The following is a 16296-nucleotide window of genomic DNA, read 5'->3' as shown; positions in this document are numbered from 1 at the left end:
AGGAAGTCACAGGGGCTGCAGTCATACGTGTGTGTTCGTTTGTGTGCGTGTGCGTGCCGACCTCGTCCCCCTCCGGTTTCAGATGGGGGGTCCTGTGAAAAGGCCGTGGCGTCTTGATGCACAGACGCCTGTTTGTGTCCAGCGCGCGTTGTCTGTTCGACTCGTCCCTCGCCATTTCATCGGCCGCTCTCTGGGCTGAAGATGGGATTATTATTTCTTTCCCCTGTCAGTGTTTTCTTTTTTAATGTGTCATTAAAGCATTTCTAAATCCCGTCCTGGCGACTTGCATTCGCCTCCAGTCACCACTGATCGCACCCGTGGAGGAGCCTGACAGACACCTCTGCTACAAATGAGGGGGGAGGGGTGTTTAAAAGCCGGGAGCTGCCATTTTTGAACTCGCGTCAGCACTATCCGTGTGCCCATGGACTTTCAGGGCAGATGCAGCAATGCGCAGAAGGCATGGAAATATCAGAATACAAAGAGCTAGGTCAGGTTTAGGCTAAACCATTGCAACCCCCTCCTCCCCATCACTCGCTCCCCTCCCTCTATCTCCCCATAGAATACCGCCATATTCTTTGAACCGAAATTAACGCTTTACCTCTACAAAGGCGTACAGTTGTAGCTGTCATTTGCATGCTAACGAAGAGTCAGGCAAAGATTCAGCACGTATAGTGGCACAGGTTTTCTCCTTTCTTGCCTTTGTAGGTTTTACTGTCGTGATTCTAAACATATTTTAGTCCTTTATATTCTCTGCCACTTCTCTACAGGTGGAGCTTTGCCTCTTTTGTCATTGTCATTGTTACTAGGTTGGGAAATGGCAACGCTGCAGCACATCACTTGCATCATCGTCAGGTTAATCCTCTCATCTGCCAGTAGCCAGAGCTGTTACCTTCAGAAAGTCTGTTTCAAAGAATTCATCGAATCCTTGCTGATTTGGGCTCAACACCACGTAGACTTGTTCATGTGTGGTTTTTGATCCGCCTCGATTTCCTCACTGGAAGAGAATGTAAAGGGAGCACAGTGTGTTCGGAATGTTGGATTTTGAATCATTTTGATCACCCTCATCAGTATTTCTGATAGTTTTGTGGGGAGGGGGAGTTCTTAAATTTTAACAAATATGGTAAGAGACAGGTGAGAAGAAATGTGGAGATGAGCTTAAAGGAGGCCAGATTGCCCGGGAGGTACTGAGTGGCCTGGACCTTCACAGAGTGGAGGGTTTAGTCAGGCTCACCCCTGTACAGTAATTTACTTTGCATATGGTGTCTTAGCAGACACGATTCTAAATTTCCAACTGGGAGGCATCAGTGGAGGAATCACTGTCTTCAAAAGACGGCCTGCCAGTCACGCTCCCCCCGCTGCTGGAGATCTGAGCGTGCACTGATAACCCGCGACATCTTCCTGGAAAAACGAGGAGTCGATCAGCTTTGATGGAGCACATCCGCCATGACAGGCTACTGAAGAGCTCGCTAATCAACTGGGGAGGGGGAGGGTGGCTCGCTTAGCATGGCAGGATAGAGAAGTGCGCTGGAGTGGGGGGGTGGATGGATGGATGCATGGTTGGACCCATGGATGGATGGATGGCACTGTAGCTACCTCTTGTCATGGTGGTGCAAAAAAGCAAATCTCAGATTCATATTTTGTTTTAGTCAAATATTCAAGATTATTCACTATTTTTTTCCCTCAAGGGACACAAAAAGAAAGGTGAAGTTGTGGTTCATGTCAGCAACTAAAGGAGCTGGTTCAGGTCAAAGTTTACAGAAGCTACATGTTTGTTTATTTTATTTTTTTTTATAAAAGATGCATAATTTTCTTTTCTAATACATTTTTCCCAATATTTGCTTATTTATCATTTAAACAATGTCCAGTATGGTCCAGTTTGAATTTATTTACATGTTTTCACCAAAACTGCCCTTTAAATACTATAGAAATACCCCTTAAATAACCTTGGATCCAGCACAGAAGTCCCACCGTGTACACGTGCACAGAAAACACACAGCATTCTATTGAGACATATGGTTTTGGCAACAAAATGCACAAGTTTCTGTTCATCTCAAGGACTTGTGAGGGCCCCGGTGAACTGAGAGGCCATATTGATTTCCCGTTTTTCATGCTGTGACTCTGGGATTACCCATTTTCTCATTCATTTTTAAAGCCAAACTGAGATTCTTCCTTTTTCCTGTTTCCCCCCCTCTATCACACCCCCGCTCCCCCCCTTCCCCCCAACACACACACCGGCACAGTGGTGTTGCACCCACTCCTCGACAGCCAAGTCCCTCCTTGACCCTGAGAATTGTAATTCAGCCATAGATCACAGCTGTTGAATATTAGGGCTCACAAAAGCACTTAAATAAAATATGTTCAAATCATCCAATCCCAGAGGCCACGGCAGAAATTCTAATCAGGTGAGGAAGAAGCAGCAGGAGTCAGCTGGGGGATTGTGGGTAAAACGAATCATCTGGCTTTACGGGGGCTGACAGAAGAAAAATCGTAACCTGGCGTCCAACGGAGATAACAGAAAACGCCAAATTCCTTTGTTTTGATTCAAAGACTATTTTTCACCGATTGGGATAAAAGGCATCGTCTCAAGTAATCAATTGCATGCTGATAGCTCTCATTAGCGCCGATCGTATTATAACTTCTGGCTAAAGGTGCTCAAAGTCAGCAACATATTGTAACCTACAGTGTCAACAAAACTATTTGTGAAATAATTGAGTCTCCAGGTCTTAATGCACCCGTTTTATGCTAAACAGGCCAACAACTCTTTTGGCCTGTGGGCCTCCATCTGACCGGAGTGGGAGGGGGGGTCAAAATATATTAATTATTCCGTTGGCATGCTTGTTAAAATGAACCACAGAGGTTGACCCAACAGAGGATCGTTCCTGGGACAACACTGCTTCAAATTATCTGATTTTTGTGTTGTTTTCTTCGCAGAGAACAAATACTCCTCGCTCAGACCGCTGGTGCGAGCCCTGACAGCCCTTTAAATGGCAGACAACTGTATTAAATATCGTTTTTCTCAGGTCACCAGTGCTTAAATAAATATTGCTTTAAGTGGATTTTATGCTACACGGGTGTGATCACAAACTCGTCAACTATCCCCGTGCACTAGCTTGTCACATGGTCTTCAGAGCACTTTTCACGCCTTCCTTCTCCGTCCCCCCCTGCCTACCGGTGGCCTGCTTGGGCTCAGCCACACAAAAACCATCTGGACAGTCCAGCGAGGGGTGATTGATCGTGTCTCGATCCCTCGGCTGTTCTCCAAACCACGAGACGCTTGATTACACCCTGGGATTAAAATGCCGAAGTTGCACACTACCCTCTAGAGAGAGTCCGGAGACCTCCACTAGATGAATTCTGCCCACCGCCCTGCAGGCCCATTACCAGAACTTCTTACAGAGATGAGCTTCATCAGTGCTACCAAATTCCCCACGAAACCCAATGAGCAAGGCATCAACCTGAAAATCACCCCGTGGGCCTAGAGTGGAGGCTAGTTGGTTAAAGCTGGGTTTCCGAGGTTGGCCTACAGTAGGTTTTATTCGACAGCATATTTTTGTCAAACACATACTGGCCAAGCATTCATGGTGATATAAACCAGCCCAGATATCTGCCGACAGATGCGATTCCTTTCAGAGTGTCAGCGCTGGAGGTCACGCTTGCGCCACCTGGCTTTCAAGAAGAACTCAAAGGTTCATTGAGATCAAATATTTGAGCAGACTTTGAGATCATATGGTTTAATTAAGCATTACCTATTTTGCTTATTTGTATAATGATATTGTGAAATAAGAGTGAGCTACAACAAGGACAAATAGCACCTTGTCTATTTGGAAAAAAAAGAAAATCTAACAATTATAAAGCATCTACAATTAACAAAGACACAAATCTCCAACCTTGGATCTGCATGAAGCACTTCACACAGCAAGGGTCTGGGACAAGAGGGTAGTGCAACGGTCAATGAAAACCCTCTTACTCTTTTGAAACATACAAGTCATAGAAATTTAAAATAAAAACTCTTCCTCATGTTTAATAAGATGCTGTACATTTTCCCACTATTAATACATAATGTAAATGTAATGCACTTTGAGTTGATGTGTTTGGCTGAAGGACGAGACAACTCAAAAGGAACGATCTAATGGATGCTCAAATCTAGTCCGTATCAATGCTCATTCAGAGCTCTTTTCTAAAGAGAAAATGGTCCTCGTTTCTATTCTGCATCAGACAATCAGACAAAAAGGAAGGTAAAAGCAGGAAAATGCAGGCGCAGCATCATTAGGAAGGTTTTATCACTTGGGTCACTGTTTGGAGGACTGATCTCCACTCAACCATGAGCGCCATGTGCTGCGGCCTTGGGTTCCTGTTTGTGCGGAGCGGAGTCTGGAAGTTTAAAACCGGCTTTCAGAAACTTCACTTGGGTTCACTTTCACTGTACTGGGAGGCGGAGTGGATTCTGGCTCCTACTTAATTGTCCGAGCACTTTCAGCTTTTACAGGTTTTTACTCATTTCCTACACAGTTCTACACTAAGGAAATTAAGGAGCACACAACAAAAGGAGTTGGTGGTGCCATCATCGAGAGGATTTTCATGGCTAATGGAGCCTCAGGGAGCACATGGAGCTCTCAACACAACCAGGAAAATAGGCCCAATGGAAAATTCCATGTAGCTGCTACAATTAGCACATTTTTCCTCCTGTTGGGCTGGATCGACGGGACTGTTTTAAATAGCAAGTATCTAAAACTATAGACTAGATGAGCCAAACGAGCTTCTGTTCCACAGCAGAATGTCCAAACAACAAAGACGCCTGGTTTGAAGGGACTCTGCTGCCGCTGCTGCATCTGGAACCCGGTAAACGACGATCCTGCTGCCGTTTGATGTAATGGTCGGTGAATTAAGCCTTAGCCTAAGTTTTGACTTGTGACTCTTTTGTTGGCCACCCGTTAATGCCTGCAGGCACAGAATGATGTGATTAATATTTTACCGCTGTTCAGTAAGCTAAAGTCAGCTGCCATTGCCGCCTGTTGCTACAGCATCCCTCTATGTGTTTCTTCAAAATAAGCTACAGTAACTGAAGCATTAAAGAAAACTTTGACTTCACCCTGTTGTGTCTACAAAACCAGCATGATCTTTTTTTTGGTTTGTTTTTAGCCTAACAGCACCTGAACGCAGCAGTGCTGCGGAAAGGCACAACATCACAGGGCTCCCTCCTGTCTGTCAGGGACTGCTGGAATTTAGAAAGCGGACAGTTTAAAGGCATCAAACTAACCTCTGATAATGTCAGGCTTGGTAGGACGAGGAGTTTACGGTTCTGGGACACACAATAATGTGTACATGCCACTTACCGTAATTTGGGTTTAGGTATTTGTGTCGATGGGTAATTTAGAATGGCCATGTTTTTTGGGGACTTGGAGGAGAGGGAGCTGGAGAAAATATACCCACAAAGAATCAAACTCGGACCTTCCTGCCATGAGGAGACTGTGTTAGCCCTGGCATAGCACAGACAAATGTTCTTTTGATTAGTTGGTGTATAGTGATATCAATCATTTGGGTTGTTTTTTGCAATAAATTGACCTTTTTAGTTACAAATTCTTTCTGTTGCTCAGGAAATTTGAAGATATGTTTCTGGATTTAGTCTATTGTTTTCAGTGGATGATGTCATCAGTATTCAATAAAAGTTTGAAAATCCCTATTTCCATAAACACTTAATGAAATAAGCATTAATTTTACAGGATGCAAGGGGAGAAAATCGCAATGTTGTGGAATGGGCAGAGACAAATTTCTTGGCTTTTGCCATCTGAACTTTGACCCACAACTTTAACAGGCCAGAAGACGCAGATGCAGAACGAGATGAAGTAAACCAGGCAGTGAGTGATGGAGCGAGACCTGCACGTTCTGAATCGAAAGGAGACCATGATGTGTCAGCCGGCCCTCGCCATTCCTCTCACCAACAGTGTGCCAAGTTGCCACTTTTTGTAGTGGAGACATGAAGAAATTCCCATTTAATTAGCCACCTTAAATGGAGGTTGATTTCTGGCTGAGATAAATGAGTTGTTGTTTTACATGAGACGCACACTCATACTCGACCAGGCGGGGCGGTGGTGAAGCAGGAGCCCTCCCGGTTGCTCTACATCTCCTTGGAAATCAAACCAAAAAAAATAAAAAACCCTTCAGTTTCAAGTTGATGCGCTATAGGGAACCAAGGTCACCGGTTCATTCGTCAGAAAGGCTCCTCACTGATGGATGGCACTCAGAGCAACGCGCGCCCGATCCGCTGTAGCCCTAACCGCCGAAGAAGGGCCTTCACAGGCGGGAGAAATAAATAAATAAACAGCGACATCAAAGAGATGTTCAAAGGGAAACCAAGCCTGCACACGTTCGTTCGCAAACACACACGTAAACACACAACAGCGTGCACCGGCTCTCTCGCACACATCCGGCAAGAGAGAGAAAAGGGAGGCGGAGGGGGAAAAATACAAAGGACTGAAAGCACACATATAGTTTACTCTCCGATGACAGCGAGCTCGAAGAAAACCCAGACAAAACAAGGCAGAGCGGCAACAATTGCGGTGTCTGATGGTTCAATTTTAAGGCTCAGAGGCAAAAGATGCTCAGGTTCCTCCCACCATCAGTGGTCTCCCAACATGGACTCTATCTGGAACCTGCTGACCCATCCCGCCCAGCGTGAAACCGGGCCGCGTCCGCCGTCACAACCCGAGCTTGTTCCACAAGTTTGGCCTTGTGTTTTGCTCACTATCTGCTAAAATGAGAAAAAACATGTCACCTTGGATGTAATTTCACACCTCCGCCCCATGTGGGGTCCGCTCTCCACCCTGCCCCTAGTTCTGGTGTGCGTTACAGAGCTTAAAACTAGGTATTTGGACAGGTAGGTAAACCGATCAAATATGGAGATATCGTTTTTATAGTTTTTTTAAATTGAACTGGCGAATCCTTGACCAAGGGACCATCTGCTAACACTGGAACAAAAGTCAGCGGTCTTTAGTTTTACACTTTTAAATTATTTACAGTAGCGTGTTGCCAGTTAGTTTTGCTATTATTATTTTATACATTTCTGGACCGATAACCCGTCTACTGAGAGGTTAACCCGCAGACAAAACTGGAGACAAAAAGAGCCTCATATGAGGTAACTTCATGAAATACTCACACACACACACACACACACACACACACACACACACACACACACACACACACACAAATCTAGTAGCAGGGAACATTTGAGACTTGCAGGTGCGTCAAAGCTGAGCACACCTTTAATTGCTCAGAGGATTTTAATCCCACTGAATCGCTGCTGTGATACTATTTTCTATTTACTAGTTTCTTGGTTTAAGTGCTGCACGTAAACATGTAAAGGATGATGTGATGTTCGTTGTGGCTCTTCTTTGTCTCGTCCATCCAATTCCTGCAATCTGTAGCTAAGTGTTATTGTTTGCAGGACGGTGGATATTGGCAACCGGCAACCTCAGCAGACTCGCGAGCGCTTTGGTTGGTTGGGGAGTCCTGCTCGCATGGCCTTGAGTTAGTCAGCATGGGCTCATCCCATGAAATATTGAGGATGCTGGAAGGGCGGGAGTCTCGTGTAGGTGTGTGTCTGTGTGTATTGCCTGACGGTGGAAGCAGTGAATGTTGTGTCAGCCCCCCACCCCCAACCAAAACAAACCCTTTATAGCCCCTTAGTGAGCACCTATCAGAAAAAAAGATTGCAACATTGAAAATATATATTTTTTCTGTACCATTGTCCTTGTCTTCTTTGTCTCTCTCTCTCTCCCCTCTCTCTCTGTCCGTCTCTCACTCACACACACGCGCACAACACAGGCTCTTAGACGCTTAGTCTCATGCTTTTTTCTTTTCTTAAATCATTTCTTCACATTTTCTGATCCAAATCAGTTCCTCTTGCCTTTCCTCCCTTTCTGCTCTTTCCATTTCCCTCTCTTTCCTGTGCATGTGTGTGTGTGTGTGTGTGTAGTCAGTCAGCGAGCTGAGCTACTGTACAGACAGTTTAGTACAGTTGAAAGAGCACATCAGACTTGTGCGCTGCTCTCTAAGGGCTGATAATATGGGCCCTTCTCTACCTGTTAGGAGCTAGTGAGCCGCTGCTCCTCTCTTTAAATGAACTTCAGAGGGTGAGTCGGATTGACAGGAACACAGAAAGGGCTGCCCTGTTTGACTGGCGGTCCTGTCAAGGTGAACTCTGGGTACCCTCCCGGGCCCGCGCTCTGTTCCACAAGGCTGCCCGGAGGAGCTGATTGGCTTTTAATGGTGCTGTAATGACCAAAACAAGCAAACACAGACAGCTCTGGTACCATCTTAGCATAGGAGGCTTCTTTTCAAAACATTTAAGCAGCCCAAAGGTCAAATCCTGTCAATTTAGCAAGGTAACATCAGTTGAGAATGCCATTAATCTGGGTTTAAAAGTATGTGGGGGGTTTGAGGGTGGTCGGTGTTTGAGAAGCTATTAAGAGTGCGTGGTCTCGTTCTTCTCCCCTGACAGTTTCTGCATAGTAATACCTGCGAGGGAAGCCTCTCTTAAAGCCTCAGCACCTTAATAGCCTGTATGATGACACTTTATCTATAGTTTGTGCATATAATCACCAAACTAAAGGGGGCGACCCCAGCGCGGGGGTTCAGCCGCTGACATTTGACATCCTTATAATTAACTGGGAAGGTCTAATCTCTGCCTTCAAATGACGCACCGCCACATTCCATTTAATATGCTTATAAGCAGCATGTATTATTCAAATATGCAGATGAGGCTGTGTTAGAAAACAGACTTTTTGACACAGGTTTTTCCCATCCCTTCAGGGTGGGGTAGGGGGCAGCTAATAGACCTGCAGGGATCGGAGTGCAACCACCCTCCTGAAATTTTCATTCCCTGAGAAAGTTTTTCCTCGGTATCGTCTTTGCGTGTGTGCTATTTGAATAAAAGCAAGCGAGGAGATGCTCGGCAAGTAACCGATAAATACCTTCCTCTCATTGTTTCCAGCCCCGGACCCAGAATCTTTTAGCCCTCAATTCTTTTTGTTATGGACATTTTAGGGGCTGCTTCTGTGGATCTCTTTGCTGAAGATGCCTGATTCCAAAAAAAAAATAAGATTCTTTTTTGGATTCAAAGTCTAACAGGGCTGGAAGAAAGAAAATCTCTTATGTTCCCTTTTGGCTCGAATTACTTTCGAGGGGCTGGTGATCGCCGGGTCAGAGGCTTCAGTGAGCCGGTACCGGCTACATGAAGCTCCCAGTCCACACTGGGCCGCCTCAGCTGCGGCAGCGTCTTAGCACCCTCATGACCTCTCCTTTTTGGGGAAGTCAGGATGCTCTGCTCTCCTCTCTGCCTTAAATGCTAATAGATGTTCTTTTGGTCTTGCTTTCGATCCATATTTATGAATCGCTTATAAATTTGAAAATCAATACGGCACTAAAATCATGGAGGTGAGGTCACTGCGGTTTTATTGTTTGGTGATTATTCATGCAACTATTCATATTGACACTTGATAAATAAATGAGCAATTTCCTTTACCATGCAGAGTGTATTCCTGTAAAGAGAGATCTTTCATCCAGTGTTTGACCAGGCCCATTATAAGATTTTTATTTTTAATTTCTGTTATTTAGAGAAGAAGTGCTGTGTATCTGCTGAGACACAGATGGGCATTTTCCTGATAAATCCCCAATATCGCATCATTTCATGTCAGCCATGTTTAGAACTCATTGAACATTCGGTTCATTACATTTTTATTCATGTGCCATTTGTTACAATTCAGATTGTCTCCAGCGTTGACCCCTCGAGTACACAACAGTGGCAAGGAAAACCCTCTTTTAACAGGAAGAAACCTTGAACAGGACCAGGCTCATGTAAGGGGACCCTCCAGCTGATGGTGGAAGAGGAAGAGAGCGGGAGACAGGACAAAAATGAAGAACATACAGAAGAGGAAAAACACAGAAATGATGTCCAAATACATTTGTTTGAACATGTGAAGTCGTGACGGTGTCAGCAACTGTACCAGTTTGTCTTTATTAATAACCTTCCCTATATTTTTCTATATTGGCATTAAAATTATATAGAATCAAATAATCAGGCTAAAGTATTTCAGATGACCCTAAAGTTCTGCCTGACAACAGCTTCTAAGGCATAGATCCAATACAGGTGATAACAGTCCTTGATGGGACGCCTCAGAATTTCTCAATTTCAGAGATCTGGACCACACTGGCTTCCATAGCTAAAACACCCGTATAGACTTGAGTAAAATCTGAGAAAGGCCTGCATAGTGTTAAGAACATCTCTAAAAAGGAAATAAAGGGAAGAGGAGTTGCCAAGAGGAAGACCACTCTTCAAATGATGTTGAGGAAGATCTGAAGCTGTCAGCCAATGACATCGCTCGATCATCACAGCTCGGTGGGCATCGATAAATCCTTGGAAAGCTACAAATCAGCACCATTGCAGACACAGAGGACAGCAGAGATGAGGACCACGTGGTTTGGCTGCTGGAAACCATCACCATCCAGTGAAAACGGAAGTGAGTGACTTCATTTACTGCCACTTGTAGCCTCTTTGACTCTAATAAAGAGAAATGTAAGTTCCTGAGTCCTATATGTCATATGCAGCAAACTGCTTTTAATTTGAGGTTTTGTGTTTTTAATGTGTCATGGTCTTCTTCATTAGCAATTAAAGAAAGGTTCCTAATAGTAAAACCCTCAATGCTGAAGGTATTTGTTGCATCTGTCCTCTGTGCCAGCGTTGTCCCCAGTTTGCTATTTTGGCATTATGAGATTTATATGGAATGGCTTCAAATAGCCTTTTTGTTTTCCTTCAAGGTTTTAAACATTTGTAAATGAGTGCATGACTGTGGTGAAGGCATATTAGGTTTGCTCCCTGGTGCCTGTGGAGGTTTATTGAGTGTGCTGTTGTTGATCCTGGGCCATGAATCCCTCCCTGACCTCCCCTCAGCTCTGAACCTGCCCCCAGCCCCCCTCTGTCTGTCATCTTGTCTCATTTCCTGTTCTAATGCTGATTATGTTGTGATTCAATTCCATCCTTTTGTTGTTCCAATCCTTCTCTTATTTCTCCTTTTAATGGTTTATTTATTTGGGTTTGTGTAATACTTTTTGTGTTTGTAAATTGATATTAATTGGCACTAATAATGCCACTATTCCCACCTTACATGCCCAACATCCATCCATCCATCCCTCCCTCCCTCCATCCCTCCATCCATCCATCCCTCCCTCCCTCCATCCATCCATTTATCCATCCATCCATCCATCCATCCATCCATCCATCCATCCATCGAGCTGTCTTTCTTTATTGCAATACCACATTTGACTCAAGGGGAGCTATTGAGTCAATGAAGTTCCACTTTGTAAAATAACGAGGGTGCAGGGAAGAGTTGCATACCAGGGGGTTTAAAAAGTGTTAAAAGTTATCCTGAGCTGTTGTCCTGGCAGAATTGGCTGACAATGTAAACTCCTGGGGGGGAGAGTAATTATGGCAACCAGAAGCTCTTCCTAAATGAGCTTTGTGGAAGACCCTCCACTTTTATGCTAGGCTGTGCTAACAGTTAGTATTCATGAGATCATCTAGAGATCAGCTACAATTAAATCATTTTAAATGGAACCTTCTCCCATGTACAGCCTGTGTCCGGGGTCTGTGTACTTCACTCTGTCGTTCTGAAACTGTTTCCAAAGGTGGCACTGAAATGATATCATGGAAAATGAGTGGGGCTCATGCGTCACCTGTACCTGTGCAGACTGGGCTCATGAGGGGAGACAAAGCCTTATTATTTTTCTCACATCTACCTGTAGTAAATCAATTAGGAACCTATGGCGTGTGTGTCAGTTAAAGGGGGCAGTTGTGTTAATGCTAGATTTGCCCAACATCCATATTCTGATGGCCTCCTTTGACTGTGTCGTGGATACAGACTGGTTAGGGCAGTAATGTTGCCAGACATTTAGCATTCTCCTTTTTGGGGCCATTTTCTCTCCCCGGCCAGCTTCTCTTCTTCCCCTTCATCATCCCTCTCTCCGTTTCCAGGCTCTGCAGGTCGTCACTGTTATTTACCAAATATAGTCTGACAAAGATGTGGGATTTTTTACTGATTGAAGATCAAAGTAGCAAAGTCTCCTCCTCGAAGCCCGCCCCTTCTATTAGCCGCCCTTAAGAACAGAGGAAAACATCAATTTCTCTCACATCAATGGCGGCTTCATAATCAATTGAAAAAGACACTTGTATGGGGATGCAAATCTTATCTTTGTCTTATTAGTGCTTTTAGAAGATGCATGTCGGGATTTAATGTTACGAAATAAAAGGGGGGCGCCTTTTTAATCTAAAGATGCAGAGGCGTTAGTAATGGACGAAATCAAAGCCTAGAGACTGTGGTAATTACTGGAGGAGTTTGCCTATCCTTATTAATATTGATCAAATATTACTGTGATCTGATCTCTGGGCTTATGATGAATTTGGAAGGTGGTTAACGAGCACAAAAAAGAAACATGGCACTCGTTTTCCCAGTGCACCCACCAACAGCAAATGTCCATTTTCTTCTTGTCAGAACTCTGGCCATTCAGAAGTGAGAAGCATGGGAGGGGTGTGCAGCAGCGTTTGAGGTTACATTTTTAAATTACCTAAAGATTTTGCCACCGCTTTCCGCTTTGGGCCTTTTTTTTTGGCGCATTGGGCATTCTGCTTTCGGCTGTAACAAGGCGATGCGCTCCGTTCTGGGACTTCAAGGTTGCTTTTTCATTGACCCGATGGCGATGATGCTGTGCGTGGCTTAAAAATGGCCCTAACGAAGAGGATGTCCTCTAGGTGAGAGGGAGGTGCAGAACATGGTGATTCATCCAACAACAATGCTGCGGATGATCACAGAATGTTAAAAGATCCTCAGTTTGAAGTGTAAATAAGGCCGTCTAAAAAGTGTTGGTAGTAAGGGCACCATTTCTGCATAATACATCTCCTGTTTTCATAAATCTTGTTTGTGTTAAGTGATGCCTAAGTGAGGACCAAAGGCATCATTTCATGTCCTGAAATATACATGAGAAGGCATTGCAAAAGTGAGCAAATTTAAATTTATTGCATCGAAATTGGTAAGTTAAAATCCTCCAGCAATAAACTCATAAACAAAAGAGTGTAAAGGAGCCGCCCATGCGGAAAAACATTGATTGCTGCTTGCTTGAAGCCTCTAGGAGTCTAGTGGACACCAAACTTCAGGCCAATTGATTTTTCTGCATTAATTTCTCAATTAGGAGCCTAGTTGAAGACCATGAGGGCTACGGTATCCAAAATATTCTGTTTAGGCTGGAAGCTTTGGGGCCTAGTGGGGTGTGTGTGTGTGTGTGTGTTTCATGTATCCGATCTGCCTAACACTGAACTGTCTCTATGATTATCAACGATTTTAGGATCAATTTCGAGGAAAAAGGAGCACCTGAGAGGTGATCAATATTCTGGCAAACTGTGCCCTTAAACTTCATCCTCTCACTCTGGAGCGATGATTAAAATAAAAGACTTATCTTTTTTGTGCTTCATATTGACAGAAAAAGAGGGGAGAGGGGGAATCATCACAACAAAGACGCTATTCGGTTTACTGGGCTTTTTTTGTGTTTGTTTTCTTTTTTTGTGCCTGAGTTGCTTTTTAACCTTTCACTTTATTGCTGCTTCACACATAAAATAACAACTGTTGCATCGTTGGCACAGTTGGGGCCACACTGTTTATCTTCACAATAGTCAGGACAACTTTTTAAATATACGTCTTGACAGTCTTGTGTCAAGGCTGGTTATAGGAAGATGTTTTTTTTTTCATTCAAAAGATATATAGACCTTCATCCTTTACGCCTGCTGAACTTAGTGGTTACAACAGAAGCTGTCGCCCTGTAAACACTACTTAAAAGTTTCTCTGAATTTATTCCAAATTCTGTGTTCCACCGAGTTTGGAACACAGTATCTCCAGTATCCTTTAAAATATTCCACATTGTGCTCTCCTGCTTCTTTCAGCTGATCAGCTAACGATGATGATCAGCAAGAGCGATTATTAATTGTATCCCTGAAGGCTGCATCTGGTATTTTGCGAGCATCCTGTTCCATCAAGATGTGACCTGATCGCCTTTTTCATGGCTCCAGGTCTGTTTTTAAAGGTGTGAGGTATCAGACAGATGAATGATAAGTCTTATGGAAGATAATTTAATCTAAAGCATCTACATGGTTGATTGGTTTATGTAGAAAAGGCTCCATATTGTGAATGTACACAGTACATTGCAATAGATGAGCTTCTTGGATGAAAAGAGTATAGATTTTGGTTTAGATTGATGAGCTTTGAGTTTGAGATACTGGAGGACGTGTGTGCTTTCTCACACAAGAGCCTTTGCATCAACCATAACCGGCTCACAACTTAACCTTGGATGATGTTTACCGCTCTTTTGACTCGCATTGTACAAAGACGGTGGAGCGATGTCTCGTTAATGGGCTCGCCTTCCGTTCCGTTAATGAAAACATAGCCAAATGAACCTGAGGCTGCTCTGATTTGTGCTGCCAGGCAACTCATTTGACTCAAGGTCACGTCTCCATTGTGCCTCTCGTTAATAGGCGTGCATGCAGAGCGTTAAGGATGCGATTGTTTCTCTGTACTAAAGCCTTTTGCAATCATTTATAACATTGAGAAACAGAGAGTGAAAAAAGCCACTACTTTACAACTTGCCAAATGAGCAGCAGTGTCAAGTTCAAATGGAGGAAAGTAAAGCTTTTTTATATCTGCTTTAATTTCTGAACTTCCTCTTTTCAGTTTGATTTGGTCTTCTTTAGAAATAATTAGATCATCGTTCGCTGAACATTTGCCCCCACAACTTGTCCTTCACTAAACTTAAGTACCTTGAACACCTTTTCTAATGGAATTCAAGGAGCGCTAACAGCGACACAATATATGGCCTTTGTGTGAATATGATATGATTTCATTAACAGTGTAACGATGGTTAAATAGCAGCTGATAGAATTCATACTTAGTAAAGGTCTAAATGAATAGATGCACCAATTTAGACACATAATGGTGCATAACATTTCTCAGAACTTACACACAACTGTGCAGAAAACCGGCCCCCATCGTGCACATAATGATCATTCATTCAGGCCTTAAAAGGTCAACTTGCCCTCCCTGTGATTTTAATTATGGGGCCATTGTTGGGACAAGAAGAAGACACTGTTCTCTCTTTTTCTTCTCCCACAATGCCAACTCAAACTTCCTGTTTGATGAAGTGGCTTGCAGGAGACACTCCAGGTCTCTTCAGCAACAATCAGAAAAGGCTTCTGCTCCATTAAAAGCCCCGAGATGTGGAGGGTCCTGCACACAGGACCACCTTGCGTGGAGGAGAAAAGAGGACTTTCTATGTGGTTCTGAAACAATGCGGGGGTCAGCACTGTCCTTTGCACCTGCTTCTTGGCTTTTGCTGTGACTGAGGCTCAGAAAAAATCCAAAGGTCAGAGTCTTAATGCTTTGTTCTGCTTTAGTGGCTCACCAGTTGACAAATTAGGCTCTTCAGTTCATCAAGACTAAAAAAGCGGAGTTAAAAGCTGATATCCTTCCCCTCGTGAGGGGTCATATTCTTTAGAAGAGCACCCAGGGGGTGGGGGGAGGTTGACTTATCCGTGATGACTTCTCAGGGTTAATCATAAATTCTGTCAGTGGGTTTTCCTGTGATAGAATCAAAACTGGAGTCCATCATGCGGACTTGCAGGATATCAGAAGCTCCACAGAAGTTCCGCCGTCAAGCAGAGACCACCGTTTCTACCCAATCACATCACAAATCCCTTCGTTCGACGTGTTGGCAGTCAAGCCGGTGCAAAAATATGACTCCGACCATTAACCTGCTGGTGTGTATAACTGTGACCTTTAAATAACATTTACCAGCCAGCAGAGCCCCCCCACCTCACACACACACACACACACACACACACACATGAGTAACTGCTGCCGTGACGGACAGGTGAGCCACCAGTTTCCATCTCTCTGAGCTGCTCCCTCTCAGGTGGATTCCATGTTTAGAGACTTCTGGAGCTCTGCCTCAGACCTTGATTAATGACTCTCACGTCCATTCCTGAAAAATGCTTGGCTGTTTGTTTTGGAGGCGACTGGAGACAGCTCGTGTAAGCCGGACTAATGCAGTTCCCACGATGCCATTTGGAAGGAGACGTTCCCTTTTCGACGTTCCTGTGCCTCGAGTCAATGACGACTGTCCAGATTCCCTGTTTTTTTGTTTTTTTTTGTCCAGGAAGGAAAGAATGAAGCATCCTGAGATCTATTTTGTTGATTGATTCAT

This window comes from Takifugu flavidus, chromosome 1, assembly GCF_003711565.1.
Source record: "Takifugu flavidus isolate HTHZ2018 chromosome 1, ASM371156v2, whole genome shotgun sequence".
In the NCBI taxonomy this organism is placed as follows: Eukaryota; Metazoa; Chordata; class Actinopteri; order Tetraodontiformes; family Tetraodontidae; genus Takifugu; species Takifugu flavidus.
Note: the sequence above shows the minus strand (reverse complement) of the source record.